The 17,475-nt window shown below is 52.2% G+C and overlaps 1 protein-coding gene across 2 annotated transcripts in view; it reads left to right on the top strand.

Moving 5' to 3' along the window:
• Positions 1-17,475, top strand: part of LOC147091155 (ceramide-1-phosphate transfer protein-like) — a 54,282-nt gene that overhangs the window by 35,971 nt on the left and 836 nt on the right. The window lies entirely within an intron of this gene.

The following is a 17,475-nucleotide window of genomic DNA, read 5'->3' as shown; positions in this document are numbered from 1 at the left end:
TGTAGACGGAGCTTTACTCTGTATCTAACCCGTGCTGTACCTGCCCCGGGAGTGTTTGATGGGACAGTGTAGAGGGAGCTTTACTCTGTATCTAACCCGTGCTGTACCTGCCCTGGGAGTGTTTGATGGGACAGTGTAGAGGGAGCTTTACTCTGTATCTAACCCGTGCTGTACCTGCCCTGGGAGTGTTTGATGGGACAGTGTAGAGGGAGCTTTACTCTGTATCTAACCCCGTGCTGTACCTGCCCTGGGAGTGTTTGATGGGACAGTGTAGAGGGAGCTTTACTCTGTATCTAACCCGTGCTGTACCTGCCCTGGGAGTGTTTGATGGGACAGTGTAGAGGGAGCTTTACTCTGTATCTAACCCGTGCTTTACCTGCCCTGGGAGTGTTTGATGGGACAGTGTAGAGTGAGCATTACTCTGTATCTAACCCGTGCTGTACCTGCCCTGGGAGTGTTTGATGGGACAGTGTAGAGGGAGCTTTACTCTGTATCTAACCCGTGCTGTACCTGCCCTGGGAGTGTTTGATGGGACAGTGTAGAGGGAGCTTTACCCTGTATCTAACCCGTGCTGTACCTGCCCTGGGAGTGTTTAATGGGACAGTGCAGAGTGAGTTTTACTCTGTATCTAACCTCATGCTGTACCTGCCCTGGGAGTGTTTGATGGGACGGTGTAGAGGGAGCTTTACTCTGTATCTAACCCGTGCTGTACCTGCCCTGGGAGTGTTTGATGGGACATTGTAGAGGGAGCTTTACTCTGTACCTAACCCGTGCTGCACCTGCCCTGGGAGTGTTTGATGGGACAGTGTAGAGGGTGCTTTACTCTGTATCTAACCCGTGCTGTACCTGCCCTGGGAGTGTTTGATGGGACAGTGTAGAGGGAGCTTTACTCTGTATCTAACCCGTGCTGTACCTGCCCTGGGAGTGTTTGATGGGACAGTGTAGAGGGAGCTTTACTCTGTATCTAACCCGTGCTGTACCTGCCCTGGGAGTGTTTGATGGGACAGTGTAGAGGGAGCTTTACTCTGTATCTAACCCGTGCTGTACCTGCCCTGGGAGTGTTTGATGGGACAGTGTAGAGGGAGCTTTACTCTGTATCTAACCCATGCTGTACCTGCCCTGGGAGTGTTTGATGGGACAGTGTAGAGGGAGCTTTACTCTGTATCTAACCCATGCTGTACCTGCCCTGGGAGTGTTTGATGGGACAGTGTAGAGGGAGCTTTACTCTGTATCTAAACAGTGCTGTACCTGCCCTGGGAGTGTTTGATGGGACAGTGTAGAGGGAGATTTACTCTGTATCTAACCCGTGCTGTACCTGCCCTGGGAGTGTTTGATGGGATAGTGTAGAGGGAGCTTTACTCTGTATCTAACCCCGTGCTGTACCTGCCCTGGGAGTGTTTGATGGGACAGTGTAGAGGGAGCTTTACCCTGTATCTAACCCGTGCTGTACCTGCCCTGGGAGTGTTTGATGGGACAGTGTAGAGGGAGCTTTACTCTGTATCTAACCCGTGCTGTACCTGCCCTGGGAGTGTTTGATGGGACAGTGTAGAGGGAGCTTTACTCTGTATCTAACCCGTGCTGTACCTGCCCTGGGAGTGTTTGATGGGACAGTGTAGAGGGAGCTTTACTCTGTATCTAACCCCGTGCTGTACCTGCCCTGGGGGTGTTTGATGGGACAGTGTAGAGGGAGCTTTACTCTGTATCTAACCCGTGCTGTACCTGCCCTGGGAGTGTTTGATGGGACAGTGTAGAGGGAGCTTTACTCTGTATCTAACCCGTGCTGTACCTGCCCTGGGAGTGTTTGATGGGACAGTGTAGAGGGAGCTTTACTCTGTATCTAACCCGTGCTGTACCTGCCCTGGGAGTGTTTGATGGGACAGTGTAGAGGGAGCTTTACTCTGTATCTAACCCCGTGCTGTACCTGCCCTGGGAGTGTTTGATGGGACAGTGTAGAGGGAGCTTTACTCTGTATCTAACCCGTGCTGTACCTGCCCTGGGAGTGTTTGATGGGACAGTGTAGAGGGAGCTTTACTCTGTATCTAACCCGTGCTGTACCTGCCCTGGGAGTGTTTGATGGGACAGTGTAGAGGGAGCTTTACTCTGTATCTAACCCGTGCTGTACCTGCCCTGGGAGTGTTTGATGGGACAGTGCAGAGTGAGGTTTACTCTGTATCTAACCCGTGCTGTACCTGCCCTGGGAGTGTTTGATGGAACAGTGTAGAGGGAGCTTTACTCTGTATCTAACCCCTGCTGTACCTGCCCTGGGAGTGTTTGATGGAACAGTGTAGAGGGAGCTTTACTCTGTATCTAACCCGTGCTGTACCTGCCCTGGGAGTGTTTGATGGGACAGTGTTGAGGGAGCTTTACTCTGTATCTAACCCATGCTGTACCTGCCCTGGGAGTGTTTGATGGGACAGTGTAGAGGGAGCTTTACTCTGTATCTAACCCATGCTGTACCTGCCCTGGGAGTGTTTGATGGGACAGTGTAGAGGGAGCTTTACTCCGTATCTAACCCGTGCTGTACCTGCCCTGGGAGTGTTTGATGGGACAGTGTAGAGGAAGCTTTACTCCGTATCTAACCCGTGCTGTACCTGCCCTGGGAGTGTTTGATGGGACAGTGTAGAGGGAGCTTTACTCTGTATCTAACCCGTGCTGTACCTGCCCGGGAGTGTTTGATGGGACAGTGTAGAGGGAGCTTTACTCTGTATCTAACCCGTGCTGTACCTGCCCTGGGAGTGTTTGATGGGACAGTGTAGTGGGAGCTTTACTCTGTATCTAACCCGTGCTGTACCTGCCCTGGGAGTGTTTGATGGGACAGTGTAGAGGGAGCTTTACTCCGTATCTAACCCGTGCTGTACCTGCCCTTGGAGTGTTTGATGGGACAGTGTAGAGGGAGCTTTACTCCGTATCTAACCCGTGCTGTACCTGCCCTGGGAGTGTTTGATGGGACAGTGTAGAGGGAGCTTTACTCTGTATCTAGCCCGTGCTGTACCTGCCCTGGGAGTGTTTGATGGGACAGTGTAGAGGGAGCTTTACTCTGTATCTAACCCGTGCTGTACCTGCCCTGGGAGTGTTTGATGGGACAGTGTGGAGGGAGCTTTACTCTGTATCTAACCCGTGCTGTACCTGCCCCGGGAGTGTTTGATGGGACAGTGTAGACGGAGCTTTACTCTGTATCTAACCCGTGCTGTACCTGCCCCGGGAGTGTTTGATGGGACAGTGTAGAGGGAGCTTTACTCTGTATCTAACCCGTGCTGTACCTGCCCCGGGAGTGTTTGATGGGACAGTGCAGAGGGAGCTTTACTCTGTATCTAACCCGTGCTGTACCTGCCCCGGGAGTGTTTGATGGGACAGTGTAGAGGGAGCTTTACTCTGTATCTAACCCGTGCTGTACCTGCCCTGGGAGTGTTTGATGGGACAGTGTAGAGGGAGCTTTACTCTGTATCTAACCTCATGCTGTACCTGCCCTGGGAGTGTTTGATGGGACGGTGTAGAGGGAGCTTTACTCTGTATCTAACCCGTGCTGTACCTGCCCTGGGAGTGTTTGATGGGACATTGTAGAGGGAGCTTTACTCTGTACCTAACCCGTGCTGTACCTGCCCTGGGAGTGTTTGATGGGACAGTGTAGAGGGAGCTTTACTCTGTATCTAACCCGTGCTGTACCTGCCCTGGGAGTGTTTGATGGGACAGTGTAGAGGGAGCTTTACTCTGTATCTAACCCGTGCTGTACCTGCCCTGGGAGTGTTTGATGGGACAGTGTAGAGGGAGCTTTACTCTGTATCTAACCCGTGCTGTACCTGCCCTGGGAGTGTTTGATGGGACAGTGTAGAGGGAGATTTACTCTGTATCTAACCCGTGCTGTACCTGCCCTGGGAGTGTTTGATGGGACAGTGTAGAGGGAGCTTTACTCTGTATCTAACCCCGTGCTGTACCTGCCCTGGGAGTGTTTGATGGGACAGTGTAGAGGGAGCTTTACTCTGTATCTAACCCGTGCTGTACCTGCCCTGGGAGTGTTTGATGGGACAGTGTAGAGGGAGCTTTACTCTGTATCTAACCCGTGCTGTACCTGCCCTGGGAGTGTTTGATGGGACAGTGTAGAGGGAGCTTTACTCTGTATCTAACCCGTGCTGTACCTGCCCTGGGAGTGTTTGATGGGACAGTGTAGAGTGAGCATTACTCTGTATCTAACCCGTGCTGTACCTGCCCTGGGAGTGTTTGATGGAACAGTGTAGAGGGAGCTTTACTCTGTATCTAACCCGTGCTGTACCTGCCCTGGGAGTGTTTGATGGGACAGTGTAGAGGGAGCTTTACTCTGTATCTAACCCGTGCTGTACCTGCCCTGGGAGTGTTTGATGGGACAGTGTAGAGGGAGCTTTCCTCTGTATCTAACCCGTGCTGTACCTGCCCTGGGAGTGTTTGATGGGACAGTGTAGAGGGAGCTTTACTCTGTATCTAACCCGTGCTGTACCTGCCCTGGGAGTGTTTGATGGGACAGTGTCGTGGGAGCTTTACTCTGTATCTAACCCGTGCTGTACCTGCCCTGGGAGTGTTTGATGGGACAGTGTCGAGGGAGCTTTACTCCGTATCTAAACCGTGCTGTACCTGCCCTGGGAGTGTTTGATGGGACAGTGTAGAGGGAGCTTTACTCCGTATCTTACCCGTGCTGTACCTGCCCTGGGAGTGTTTGATGGGACAGTGTAGAGGGAGCTTTACTCTGTATCTAACCCGTGCTGTACCTGCTCTGGGAGTGTTTGATGGGACAGTGTAGAGGGAGCTTTACTCTGTATCTAACCCGTGCTGTACCTGCCCTGGGAGTGTTTGATGGGACAGTGTAGAGGGAGCTTTACTCCGTATCTAACCCGTGCTGTACCTGCCCTGGGAGTGTTTGATGGGACAGTGTAAACATAGAAAACATAGAAACATAGAGATAGGAACAGGAGTAGGCCATTCGGCCCTTCGAGCCTGCTCCGCCATTCAATGAGATCATGGCTGATCTTCGTCTGAGATCATAGCTGATCTTACCAATTCAGTACCCCGTCCCCGCCTTTTCTCCGTAACCCTTAATCCCCTTAGCCTTCAGAAATATATCCAATTCTCTCTTGAAAATATTTATTGAATTAGCCTTCACAGCCCTCTGTGGCAGGGAATTCCACAGGCTCACCACTCTTTGAGTGAAGAAATTCTTCCTCATCTCTGTTTTAAATGATTTGCCCGCTATTTTTAGACTGTGGCCCCTGGTTCTGTGCTCCCCTGCCATTGGAAACATTCTCTCTGAATTCAGCCTGTCCAGGCCTGCCATAATTTTATATGTTTCGATGAGATCCCCTCTCAATCTTCTAAACTCCAGTGAGTACAAGCCCAAACTATTCAATCTCTCCTCGTAGGTCATTCCCGCCATTCCAGGTATCAGCCTGGTGAATCGCCGCTGCACTCTTTCCATGGCAAGAACATCCTTCCGCAGATGGGGCGACCAAAACTGTACACAATACTCCAGATGCGGTCTCACCAGCACCTTGTACAGCTGTAGTAAGGTATCCCTATTCCTATACTCGAACCCCCTTGATATGAAGGCCAACATACCATTTGCCTTCTTAATCGCCTGTTGCACCTGCATGCTCTCCTTCAGTGACTGGTGCACAAGAACACCCAGGTCCCTCTGCACTTCCCCATCTCCCAATCTATTGCCATTTAGATAATAATCTACCCTCCTGTTTTTACCCCCAAAGTGGATAACCTCGCATTTATCCACATTATAGTGCATCTGCCACGTATCCGCCCATTCCCCCAACCTGTCCAAATCGCACTGTAGCCTCCTGACATCCTCATCAGAGCCCACCCCTCCTCCTAGTTTAGTGTCGTCAGCGAATTTGGAAATATTGCATCCAATTCCCTGATCCAGATCATTTATATATATTGTGAACAGCTGGGGTCCCAGGACAGATCCTTGCGGCACCCCGCTGGTCACTGCCTGCCACTCCGAAAACGAGCCGTTTATTCCAACTCTCTGTTTTCTATCCGCCAGCCAGTTCTCTATCCACGTTAATACTTTGCCCCCAATCCCATGAGCCTTAATTTTGCATGATAATCTTTTGTGTGGAACCTTATCGAAGGCTTTCTGGAAGTCAAGGTACATCACATCCACTGGCTCTCCCCCATCTATTTTACCAGTTACTTCCTCAAAAAATTCCAGCAGATTAGTCAAACACGATTTACCCTTTGTAAATCCATGTTGACTCTGTCCGATCCTTTCCCCATTTGTCAAGTGCTCCGCTATTTTATCCTTAATAATGGACTCTAGCATTTTGCCCACAACCGATGTAAGGCTTACTGGTCTATAATTCCCTGCTTTCTCTCTACCCCCCTTTTTAAATATTGGGGTAACATTAGCTACCCTCCAATCCACGGGTACTGTTCCCGAGTCAATGGAGTTCCGGAAGATGATCCTTAGAGCATCTGCTATCTCCAGGGCCACCTCCTTAAGTACCCTAGGATGTAGTTTATCAGGCCCCGGGGATTTGTCGGCCTTCAGTCCCCTCAACTTACCCAACACCATATCCCTAGAGATACTAATTTCTGTCAGCTCCTCCCTCTCATTAGTCCCTATGTTTGCCGATATTCCTGGGAGGTTATTTGTGTCCTCCTTTGTGAATACAGAACCAAAGTATGAGTTTAATTGGTCTGCCATTTCCTTATTCTCCATTATATATTCTCCCGAATCGGACTGCAAGGGACCGACTTGGGATTTTACCAGTCTTTTCCTCCTGATATACCGATAAAAGCTTTTGCAGTCTGTCTTTATGTTTGCTGCAAGTTTACTTTCGTATTCTATTTTCCCCTTCCTGATTAATCCCTTTGTCCTCTTTTGCTGTATCCTGTACTGCCCCCAATCTTCCGGTCTGGTGCTTTTTTTTGCCAGTTGATATGCCCTTTTTTTTGATTTTATGCTGTCCCTAATTTCCCTCGTTATCCACGGTTGAGTTACCTTTTTAGGTTTATTTTTATGCCAAACCGGTATAAACATGTTCTGGAATTCTTCCATTCTATCTTTGAATGCTTGCCATTGTCTATCCACTGTCAATCCCCCCAGAAACACCACCCAATCAGTCTTACCCAATTCCCGTCTCATACCCTCGTAATTCCCTTTATTTAAGTTCTGGACCTTAGTCTCTGATTCAATTTCCTCACTCTCCATCTCGACTGAGAGCTCGATCATATTATGATCGCTCTGACCCAAGGGGCCTCGTACAAGAAGATTGCTGATAAGTCCCTTCTCATTGCACAATACCCAGTCTAAAATGGCCTGATCTCGAGTCGGCTCCTCGACATATTGGTCCAGATAACCGTCCCGAAAACATTCCAGGAATTCCTCCTCCTCAGAATTTTTACTAATTTGGGTAGTCCAATCAATATGTAAATTAAAGTCACCCATGGTGACAGCTGTGCTCTTATCGCACGCTTCTCTAATTTCCCTTTTTATGCCTTCCCTCACCTCCATATTACTATTTGGAGGCCTATATATCACACCCACTAACGTTTTCCTCCCCTTGCTATTTCTCATTTCTACCCATACAGATTCCGTTTCATCCGAGTTAATATCCTTCCTTTCCATTGCATTAATCCCCTCCTTTACCAGCAATGCTACCCCACCTCCCCTACCTTTTTGCCGATCCTTCCTAAATATTGTATATCCCTGGATGTTAAGTTCCCAGCCTTGCCCACCCTGCAGCCACGTTTCTGTAATCCCAATCAAATCATACTTGTTTACCTCTATTTCCACAACTAATTCATCCACCTTGTTCCTAATGCTTCTAGCATTAAGATACAAAGCCTTCAGGCTTGCTTTTTTCACACTCTCATTATGAATTAGTTTGGCCCTTTGTGTTTCTCTCCTTTGCTTATTGCTTCTCACCTTTCTACCATCTATTTCTAACTTCATATGACTTCCCTCTTTTCCACTACCTAGGTTCCCATCCCCCTGCCAAATTAGTTTAAATCCTCCCGAACCGCCCTAGAAAATATTACCCCGAGGACATCGGCTCCCTCACAGTTCAGGTGTAGACCGTCCCCTTGGTACAGGTCACTCCTCCCCAAGAACTGGTTCCAATGCCTCAAGAATTTAAATCCCTCTCCCTTGCACCACTGCTCAAGCCACGTATTTAGCTTATCTATCTTACTCTCTCTAAACTTATTAGCTCGTGGCACTGGTAGCAATCCAGAGATTACTACCTTTGAGGTCCTACTTTTCAATTTAGCTCCTAACTCCCTAAATTCAGCTTGTAGGACCTCCTCCCTCTTTTTACCTACATCGTTGGTACCTACATGTACCACGACAACTGGCTGATCCCCCTCCCCCTTCAGAATGCTCTGCACCCGCTCCGAGACATCCTTGACCCTTGCACCAGGGAGGCAACATACCATCTTGGAGTCTCGGTCTCGGCCACAGAAACTCCTATCTATCCCCCTTACAATTGAATCCCCTATCACTATAGCCCTATCCCTCTTTTTCCCGCCCTTCTGTGCAGCAGAGCCAGTCATGGTGCCCTGAACCTGGCTGCTGGTGCCTTCCCCTGATAAGTCATCTCCCCCAACAGTACCCAAAACGGTAAACCTGTTTTGGAGGGAGATGACCGCAGGTGACTCCTGCACTACCTTCCTGCCTTTACCCTGCCTTTTGGTCACCCATTTACTGTCTGAGCTAGCCTTTACCTGCGGTGTGACCAACTCACTGAATGTGCTATCCACAACATCCTCAGCATCGCGTATGCTCCAGAGTGAGTCCATTCGCAGCTCCAGCGCCGCCATGCGGTCTGCTAGGAGCTGCAGCTGGACACACTTCCTGCACACATAGTTGTCAGGGACAGTGTCCCTGATTTCCCACATGGCACAGGAGAAGCATGACACGGGTCCGAGCTGCCCTTCCATGACTTAACCCTTACAATACCCTTTTATTTACTACGATTTAGCTTAATTATTGAATTCTACTTAGAATAAGTTTGTGAAAGTACTCACCAACCAGTCACCTACCTGTTTTCTGGTGTTGTATTTTCACTGCCGCCTCCTGTCCTGGAACCTTTTCCACCTAGGTTAGGCTCCTGAAATAAAATAAATTGAACCTACCTTTTCAACTTCCCCTAACCCCTAAAAGGTTAGAGGAGGTGGAAGGGTGGGAGACACTACACTGTAGTGTTTCGGGTTTAGCAACAGCTCCACCTATATAAGAGTTACTGGCCTCCTGCTCTCCCAACTGCACCAGCAGTTACTGGCCTCCTGCTCTCCCGACTGCCCCAGCTGTGGTCTCGCGCCTCGCCTCTCTCCGGTTTTTATACCGGGCTCCGACTCACTGCTCCCGCTGGTCCCGACTCCGCCTCCACCCACTGCCGATGCCGCACTGAGGCCTACCTGAGCCTCTGGGGCCTCTTGTAGTCGCTCTGCCGCTCAGCTCCGCCTCCACCCGCTGCCGATGCCGCACTGGGGCCTACCTGAGCCTCTGGGGCCTCTTGTAGTCGCTCTGCCGCTCAGCTCCGCCTCCACCCGCTGCCGATGCCGCACTGGGGCCTACTTGAGCCTCTGGGGCCTCTTGTAGTCGCTCTGCCGCTCAGCTCCGCCTCCACCCGCTGCCGATGCCGCACTGGGGCCTACCTGAGCCTCTGGGGCCTCTTGTAGTCGCTCTGCCGCTCAGCTCCTCCTCCACCCGCTGCCGATGCCGCACTGGGGCCTACCTGAGCCTCTGGGGCCTCTTGTAGTCGCTCTGCCGCTCAGCTCCTCCTCCACCCGCTGCCGATGCCGCACTGGGGCCTACCTGAGCCTCTGGGGCCTCTTGTAGTCGCTCTGCCGCTCAGCTCCGCCTCCACCCGCTGCCGATGCCGCACTGGGGCCTACCTGAGCCCCAGTGTAGAGGGAGCTTTACTCTGTATCTAACCCGTGCTGTACCTGCCCGGGAGTGTTTGATGGGACAGTGTAGAGGGAGCTTTACTCTGTATCTAACCCGTGCTGTACCTGCCCTGGGAGTGTTTGATGGGACAGTGTAGTGGGAGCTTTACTCTGTATCTAACCCGTGCTGTACCTGCCCTGGGAGTGTTTGATGGGACAGTGTAGAGGGAGCTTTACTCCGTATCTAACCCGTGCTGTAACTGCCCTGGGAGTGTTTGATGGGACAGTGTAGAGGGAGCTTTACTCTGTATCTAACCCGTGCTGTACCTGCCCGGGAGTGTTTGATGGGACAGTGTAGAGGGAGCTTTACTCTGTATCTAACCCGTGCTGTACCTGCCCCGGGAGTGTTTGATGGGACAGTGTAGAGGGAGCTTTACTCTGTATCTAACCCGTGCTGCACCTGCCCCGGGAGTGTTTGATGGGACAGTGTAGAGGGAGCTTTACTCTGTATCTAACCCGTGCTGTACCTGCCCCGGGAGTGTTTGATGGGACAGTGTAGTGGGAGCTTTACTCTGTATCTAACCCGTGCTGTACCTGCCCTGGGAGTGTTTGATGGGACAGTGTAGTGGGAGCTTTACTCTGTATCTAACCCGTGCTGTACCTGCCCTGGGAGTGTTTGATGGGACAGTGTAGAGGGAGCTTTACTCCGTATCTAACCCGTGCTGTACCTGCCCTGGGAGTGTTTGATGGGACAGTGTAGAGGGAGCTTTACTCCGTATCTAACCCGTGCTGTACCTGCCCTGGGAGTGTTTGATGGGACAGTGTAGAGGGAGCTTTACTCCGTATCTAACCCGTGCTGTACCTGCCCTGGGAGTGTTTGATGGGACAGTGCAGAGGGAGCTTTACTCTGTATCTAACCCGTGCTGTACCTGCCCTGGGAGTGTTTGATGGGACAGTGTAGAGGGAGCTTTACTCTGTATCTAACCCGTGCTGTACCTGCCCCGGGAGTGTTTGATGGGACAGTGTAGAGGGAGCTTTACTCTGTATCTAACCCGTGCTGTACCTGCCCCGGGAGTGTTTGATGGGACAGTGTAGAGGGAGCTTTACTCTGTATCTAACCCGTGCTGTACCTGCCCCGGGAGTGTTTGATGGGACAGTGTAGAGGGAGCTTTACTCTGTATCTAACCCGTGCTGTACCTGCCCCGGGAGTGTTTGATGGGACAGTGTAGAGGGAGCTTTACTCTGTATCTAACCCGTGCTGTACCTGCCCTGGGAGTGTTTGATGGGACAGTGTAGAGGGAGCTTTACTCTGTATCTAACCCGTGCTGTACCTGCCCTGGGAGTGTTTGATGGGACAGTGTAGAGGGAGCTTTACTCTGTATCTAACCCGTGCTGTACCTGCCCTGGGAGTGTTTGATGGGACAGTGTAGAGGGAGCTTTACTCTGTATCTAACCCGTGCTGTACCTGCCCTGGGAGTGTTTGATGGGACAGTGTAGAGGGAGCTTTACTCTGTATCTAACCCGTGCTGTACCTGCCCTGGGAGTGTTTGATGGGACAGTGTAGAGGGAGCTTTACTCTGTATCTAACCCGTGCTGTACCTGCCCGGGAGTGTTTGATGGGACAGTGTAGAGGGAGCTTTACTCTGTATCTAACCCGTGCTGTACCTGCCCTGGGAGTGTTTGATGGGACAGTGTAGTGGGAGCTTTACTCTGTATCTAACCCGTGCTGTACCTGCCCTGGGAGTGTTTGATGGGACAGTGTAGAGGGAGCTTTACTCCGTATCTAACCCGTGCTGTACCTGCCCTGGGAGTGTTTGATGGGACAGTGTAGAGGGAGCTTTACTCCGTATCTAACCCGTGCTGTACCTGCCCTGGGAGTGTTTGATGGGACAGTGTAGAGCGAGCTTTACTCTGTATCTAACCCGTGCTGTACCTGCCCTGGGAGTGTTTGATGGGACAGTGTAGAGGGAGCTTTACTCCGTATCTAACCCGTGCTGTACCTGCCCTGGGAGTGTTTGATGGGACAGTGTAGAGGGAGCTTTACTCTGTATCTAACCCGTGCTGTACCTGCCCTGGGAGTGTTTGATGGGACAGTGTAGTGGGAGCTTTACTCTGTATCTAACCCGTGCTGTGATGCGCCATCAATTACTCCAAAGACGGAGGTTGAGCGAGTAACAATCAGGCTTTTATTAACTAAAGAATGAAGGTCTTGTCTCGAGTGGTCGACCCGTCCAGAATACTAAGGGACTGGGAGGTAGTCACTTATATACCTGGAATAGTGGGAGGAGTCAGCCGAGGCATGTCCAGACCTGTACCTAGTGGAATACACATACAGACACAGACAGGTAGAACAGTGGTTTACCACATTCACCCCTTGTTTAAAAATGAGTCCGGCGGGGTGAAGTGTATTTAAAAGTTCGCGTATTGGAGTCTCTCCGGAGGTCTTGTCTGTCGCTGTGATCGACGTGGCGACGGCAGGGGTGGTGGAGCTTCCGGCGTCGCGTCCCGTGTAGGCTGGGGCCCTGGAGTGTAGTCCTCGTGGGTGACGGTCCAAGGCGAGCCGGCTGCTGGGGTTGGATATCGGGTCGTGGTGGGGGGTGGTAATGGGTAGTGGGTTACAGCGGTCCCCGAGGGTGCGAGGTCTCGTATGGAGACTGTGTCCTCCCGCCCGTCCGGGTACGCAATGTAAGCGTACTGGGGGTTGGCGTGGAGGAGGTCGACCCTCTCGACCAGGGGGTCCGTTTTATTGGCCCTCACGTGTCTTCTCAGTAGTACCGGCCCTGGGGACGTCAGCCATGGCGGTAACGATGTCCCCGATGTGGACTTCCTTGGGAAGACAAACATTTTCTCGTGAGGGGTGGCATTGGTGGCAGTGCAGAGCAGTGACCGAATCGAGTGGAGCGCATCGGGGAGCACCTCCTGCCAGCGGGAGGTCGGAAGGCCCCTCGACTTTAAGGCTAGTAGGGCGGCCTTCCAAACTGTTGCATTCTCTCTTTCCACCTGTCCGTTCCCCCGGGTGTTGTAACTGGTGGTCCTGCTTGTGGCTATACCCCTAGCGAGCAGGTACTGGCGGAGTTCGTCACTCATAAACGATGAGCCCCGGTCGCTATGGATATAGCTGGGGAAACCGAACAGGGTGAAGAGGCTGTTCAGAGATTTAATGACCATGGCACTGGTCATGTCCGGGCAGGGGATAGCGAACGGGAACCGGGAGTACTCGTCAATGATGTTGAGGAAGTACACATTGCGGTCGGAGGAGGGGAGAGGCCCTTTGAAATCGACGCTCAGGCGTTCGAAAGGGCGAGTGGCTTTTATCAGGTGGGCTCTGTCTGGTCTATAAAAGTGCGGTTTGCACTCAGCGCAGACTTGGCAGTTCTTGGTCATGGTCCTGACCTCCTCGATGGAGTAAGGCAGGTTGCGGGCCTTGATGAAGTGGAAGAACCTGGTGACCCCCGGGTGGCAGAGGTCATTGTGGAGGGTCCTCAGCCTATCGATCTGCGCGCTGGCGCAGGTGCCATGCGATAGGGCATCTGGGGGTTCATTGAGCTTCCCAGGCCGGTACAAGATCTCGTAATTGTAGGTGGAAAGTTCGATTCTCCACCTCAAGATCTTGTCATTTTTGATTTTGCCCCTCTGCTTGTTGTTGAACATAAAAGCAACTGAACGCTGGTCAGTGAGCAGGGTAAATCGTTTTCCGGCCAGGTAGTGCCTCCAATGACGCACAGCCTCCACGATAGCCTGGGCCTCCTTCTCGACCGCGGAGTGTCTGGTCTCCGGGCCCTGGAGGGTTCGTGAGAAGAATGCCACAGGTCTCCCCGCCTGATTAAGGGTGGCGGCCAGAGCGAAGTCGGACGCATCGCTTTCCACCTGGAAGGGGATGGATTCGTCCACTGCATGCATGGTGGCTTTGGCAATGTCTTCCTTGATACGGTGGAAGGCTAAGCGGGCCTCTGCCGTCACGGGAAAAGAGGTGGACTTGATCAGCGGACGGGCTTTGTCTGCATAGTAGGGGACCCACTGAGCGTAGTAGGAAAAAAACCCTAGGCACCTCTTCAGAGCTTTTAGGCAGTGGGGCAGTGGGAGTTCCATAAGGGGACGCATCCGGTCCGGGTCGGGACCGATGACCCCGTGTTCCACAACACAGCCAAGGATGGCGAGGCGGTCTGTGCGGAATATGCACTTCTCCTTGTTATATGTCAGGTTCAGGAGTTGGGCGGTGCGGAGGAATTTCTCGAGGTTTGCGTCATGGTCCTGCAAGTCATGGCCGCAGATGGTCACATTATCTAGGTAAGGGAAAGTGGCCTGCAGCTCGTTTTGATCGACCATCCGGTCCATCTCCCTTTGGAAGACGGAGACCCCGTTAGTAACGCCGAAGGGAACCCTAAGGAAGTGATAGAGGCGGCCGTTTGCCTCAAAAGCAGTATACTGGCGGTCTTCAGGGCTGATGGGGAGCTGGTGGTACGCTGATTTCAGGTCAATGGTCGAAAAGACGCGGTACTGCGCGATCTGGTTGACCATGTCAGCTATGCGGGGGAGTGGGTAGGCGTCCAGCAGGGTGTAGCGGTTTATTGTTTGGCTGTAGTCGATGACCAGGCGTTGTTTCTCGCCGGTCTTAACGACTACAACCTGGGCTCACCAGGGGCTGGAGCTGCCCTCAATAATCCCCTCCTTCAGGAGCCGTTCCACTTCGGTTTTGATGAAAACCCTGTCCCCGGCACTGTATCGCCTGCTCTTTGTGGCGATGGGCTTACAGTCGGGGGTGAGGTTAGCAAACAGTGGGGGAGGTTGCATCTGGTGCGCGGCGGGCAATTTGGAGGCTGCTGGCTGCGGACTGTGAGTGGGGGGAGAAGGCCACCGTACGCCATCGTAACGCTTTTGAGGTGGCACTGGAAATCCAACCCCAGTAGAACGGCAGCGCAGAGGTCGGGCAGGACCAGGAATTTAAAATTATTGAACACAGTCCCGTCTACTACTAGTGTCACCACACAGTAGCCGCCGATGTCCGCTGACTGGGACTCGGAGGCCATAGAAATCCGCTGGTGCGCAGGCAGAACTGGGAGAGAGCAACGCCGCACCGTGTCGGGGTGGATGAAGCTCTCTGTGCTCCCGGAGTCAAAAAGGCAGTTTATTGCATGGCCGTTTACCTTAACGTCCATTTTGGACCGAGCTAGCTGGTGCGGTCTCGTTTGGTCCAGCGTAACAGAGGCCAGCGTAGGGGTCGGTGTGTCGCTGCAGGTATCAGATGGGGGGGGGGGTTGGCGGTCTGCTGCGTCCCGGCTGGTGTCCAAGATGGCGGCGTCCATGATTCCCATGTGGCTGGAGTCGTCCAAGATGGCTGCTGCTGCGGTGGTTCGCACATGGGTGGGGAGGCCCAAGATGGCGGCCCGCACGCGGCGCTGTTGGGGGCCCAAGATGGCGGCTCGCACAGCCCACACGCGGCGCTGCTGGCGTTCGGGGTGGCTTTGGCCTTGCAGACGCTGACGTAGTGTCCCTTTTTCCCGCAGCCCGAGCAGGTCGCATTCTTCGCCGGGCAGCGCGCTCTGGGGTGTTTGGCCTGGCCACAGAAGTAGCATTTCTGGCCTTGGGATACTGCTGTCTGGCCTTGGGACACTGCTGCGGTAGTTGGGCCGTTGTTGGGCTGTGGCTGGGGTGGCACGGTGCTCTGTGGCTGTCCTACCGTGTCCCAGGTTGTCGTTCCCCGCGGCGTCCACGGTGCAGAGGAGTAGGCATCCATGCCCCGGAAGGCTGCGTCCAGCGTTAGTGCGATGTCGGAGGCTTTGTCGAGGGTGAGGTCACTCTGCTCCAGCAGTCGCTGTCGGGTGTAGTTGGACCTGTGGCCCGCTACGAAGGCATCCCGGATCAGTTCCTCCGTGTACTTAGCGGGCGTTACCGCCTTACACCCACAGGCCCGGCCAAGCACGGACAGTGCTTGGAGGTATTCCTCAGTCGATTGCCCAGGTTGTTGCTTGCGACTCCCCAGAAGGTGCCTAGCGTATACTTCGTTCACAGGGCGCGCGTACTAGGTCTTGAGGAGCTGGAGGGCGGCTGTGTACGAGGTCGCGTCCCGGATGACTGAGTACACTCGGTGGTTCACCTTGGAGAACAGGACAGACAGTTTGTCCGCATCCGTTTTGTGGTAAACCACTGTTTGTATTCCTGTTTGTCCTGTTTGTATTCCACTGTGTACATGCCTGGACATGCCTCGGCTGACTCCTCCCACAGGTCCTAGTATAAAGGTGACTGCTCCCCAGCCCTTAGTATCATGGACCGGTCGACCACGCGAGGCAGACCTCCATTCTGTTGTTAATAAAAGCCTTTAGTTACTCTTCTAACTCTCAGTCTTTTATGAGTAATTGATAGCGCATCACGTTTCGACTGCAGTGGAGGCAGTCAGGAATGTCTCGAAGCACGTGAGCCAGTGAGCAAACTTGGTGGAAGCGTCCGCTTCCCGACTGTCCAGGTCCAGGCATGCTGGTGTGAGGATCTTCTCCATTATAAAAAATTTAGTTAATAAAATTGATGCGCCATCAATTACTCAAAAGACTGAGGTTAAGCGAGTAACAATCAGGCTTTTATTAACTAAAGAATGAAGGTCTTGTCTCGAGTGGTCGACCCGTCCAGAATACTAAGGGACTGGGAGGTAGTCACTTATATACCTGGAATAGTGGGAGGAGTCAGCCGAGGCATGTCCAGACCTGTACCTAGTGGAATACACATACACATACAGACAGGTTATAACAGTGGTTTACCACATGCTGTACCTGCCCTGGGAGTGTTTGATGGGACAGTGTAGAGGGAGCTTTACTCTGTATCTAACCCGTGCTGTACCTGCCCTGGGAGTGTTTGGTGGGACAGTGTAGAGGGAGCTTTACTCTGTATCTAACCCGTGCTGTACCTGCCCTGGGAGTGTTTGGTGGGACAGTGTAGAGGGAGCTTTACTCTGTATCTAACCCGTGCTGTACCTGCCCTGGGAGTGTTTGATGCTGACATTAGTTACACAAAGTAAAGATTAAATCTACGGTGGTTGATTCTCATTTAAAAGAATTTTATGGAAGTTATTCTAAACCTATATAAAACACCAGTTCGGCCCCTAGCTGGAGTATTGTATCCAATTCTGGGCACCACACTTTAAGAAGGGCATGAAGGCTTTGCAGAGGGTACAGAAGAGATTTATTGGTATGGTTCCAGGGATGAGGGATTACGTGGCTAGGCTGGAGAAGTTGGGGTTATTCTCTTTGGAGAAGACAAGGCTCAGAGGAGATTTGATAGAGGTGTTTAAAATCATGAAGGGTTTAGAGAGAGTAAATAAAGAGAAACTGTTTCCAGTGGCTGAAGGGCCGATAACCAGAGGGCACAGATTGAAGGTGATTGGTAAAAGAACCAGAGATGACATGAGGAAAAGATTTTTCACACAACGAATGGTTAGGGTTTGGAATGCGCTGCCTGATAGAGCGGTGGATACAGATTTAATGGTAGCTTCAAAAGGGAATTGCATAAATACTTAAAGGAGAAAAATTGCAGGGTTATGGGGGAGTGGGACTAACTGGGTTGTTCTTCAAAAGAGCTGGCGCAGTCTCGATGGGCCAAATGGCCTCTTTCTGAGCT

The sequence above is a fragment of the Somniosus microcephalus genome, unplaced genomic scaffold (assembly GCF_052327205.1).
Source record: "Somniosus microcephalus isolate GS21.2 unplaced genomic scaffold, FLI_Smic_1.0 unresolved_chr4, whole genome shotgun sequence".
In the NCBI taxonomy this organism is placed as follows: Eukaryota; Metazoa; Chordata; class Chondrichthyes; order Squaliformes; family Somniosidae; genus Somniosus; species Somniosus microcephalus.
Note: the sequence above shows the minus strand (reverse complement) of the source record. Positions and strands in the feature narration are given on the sequence as shown.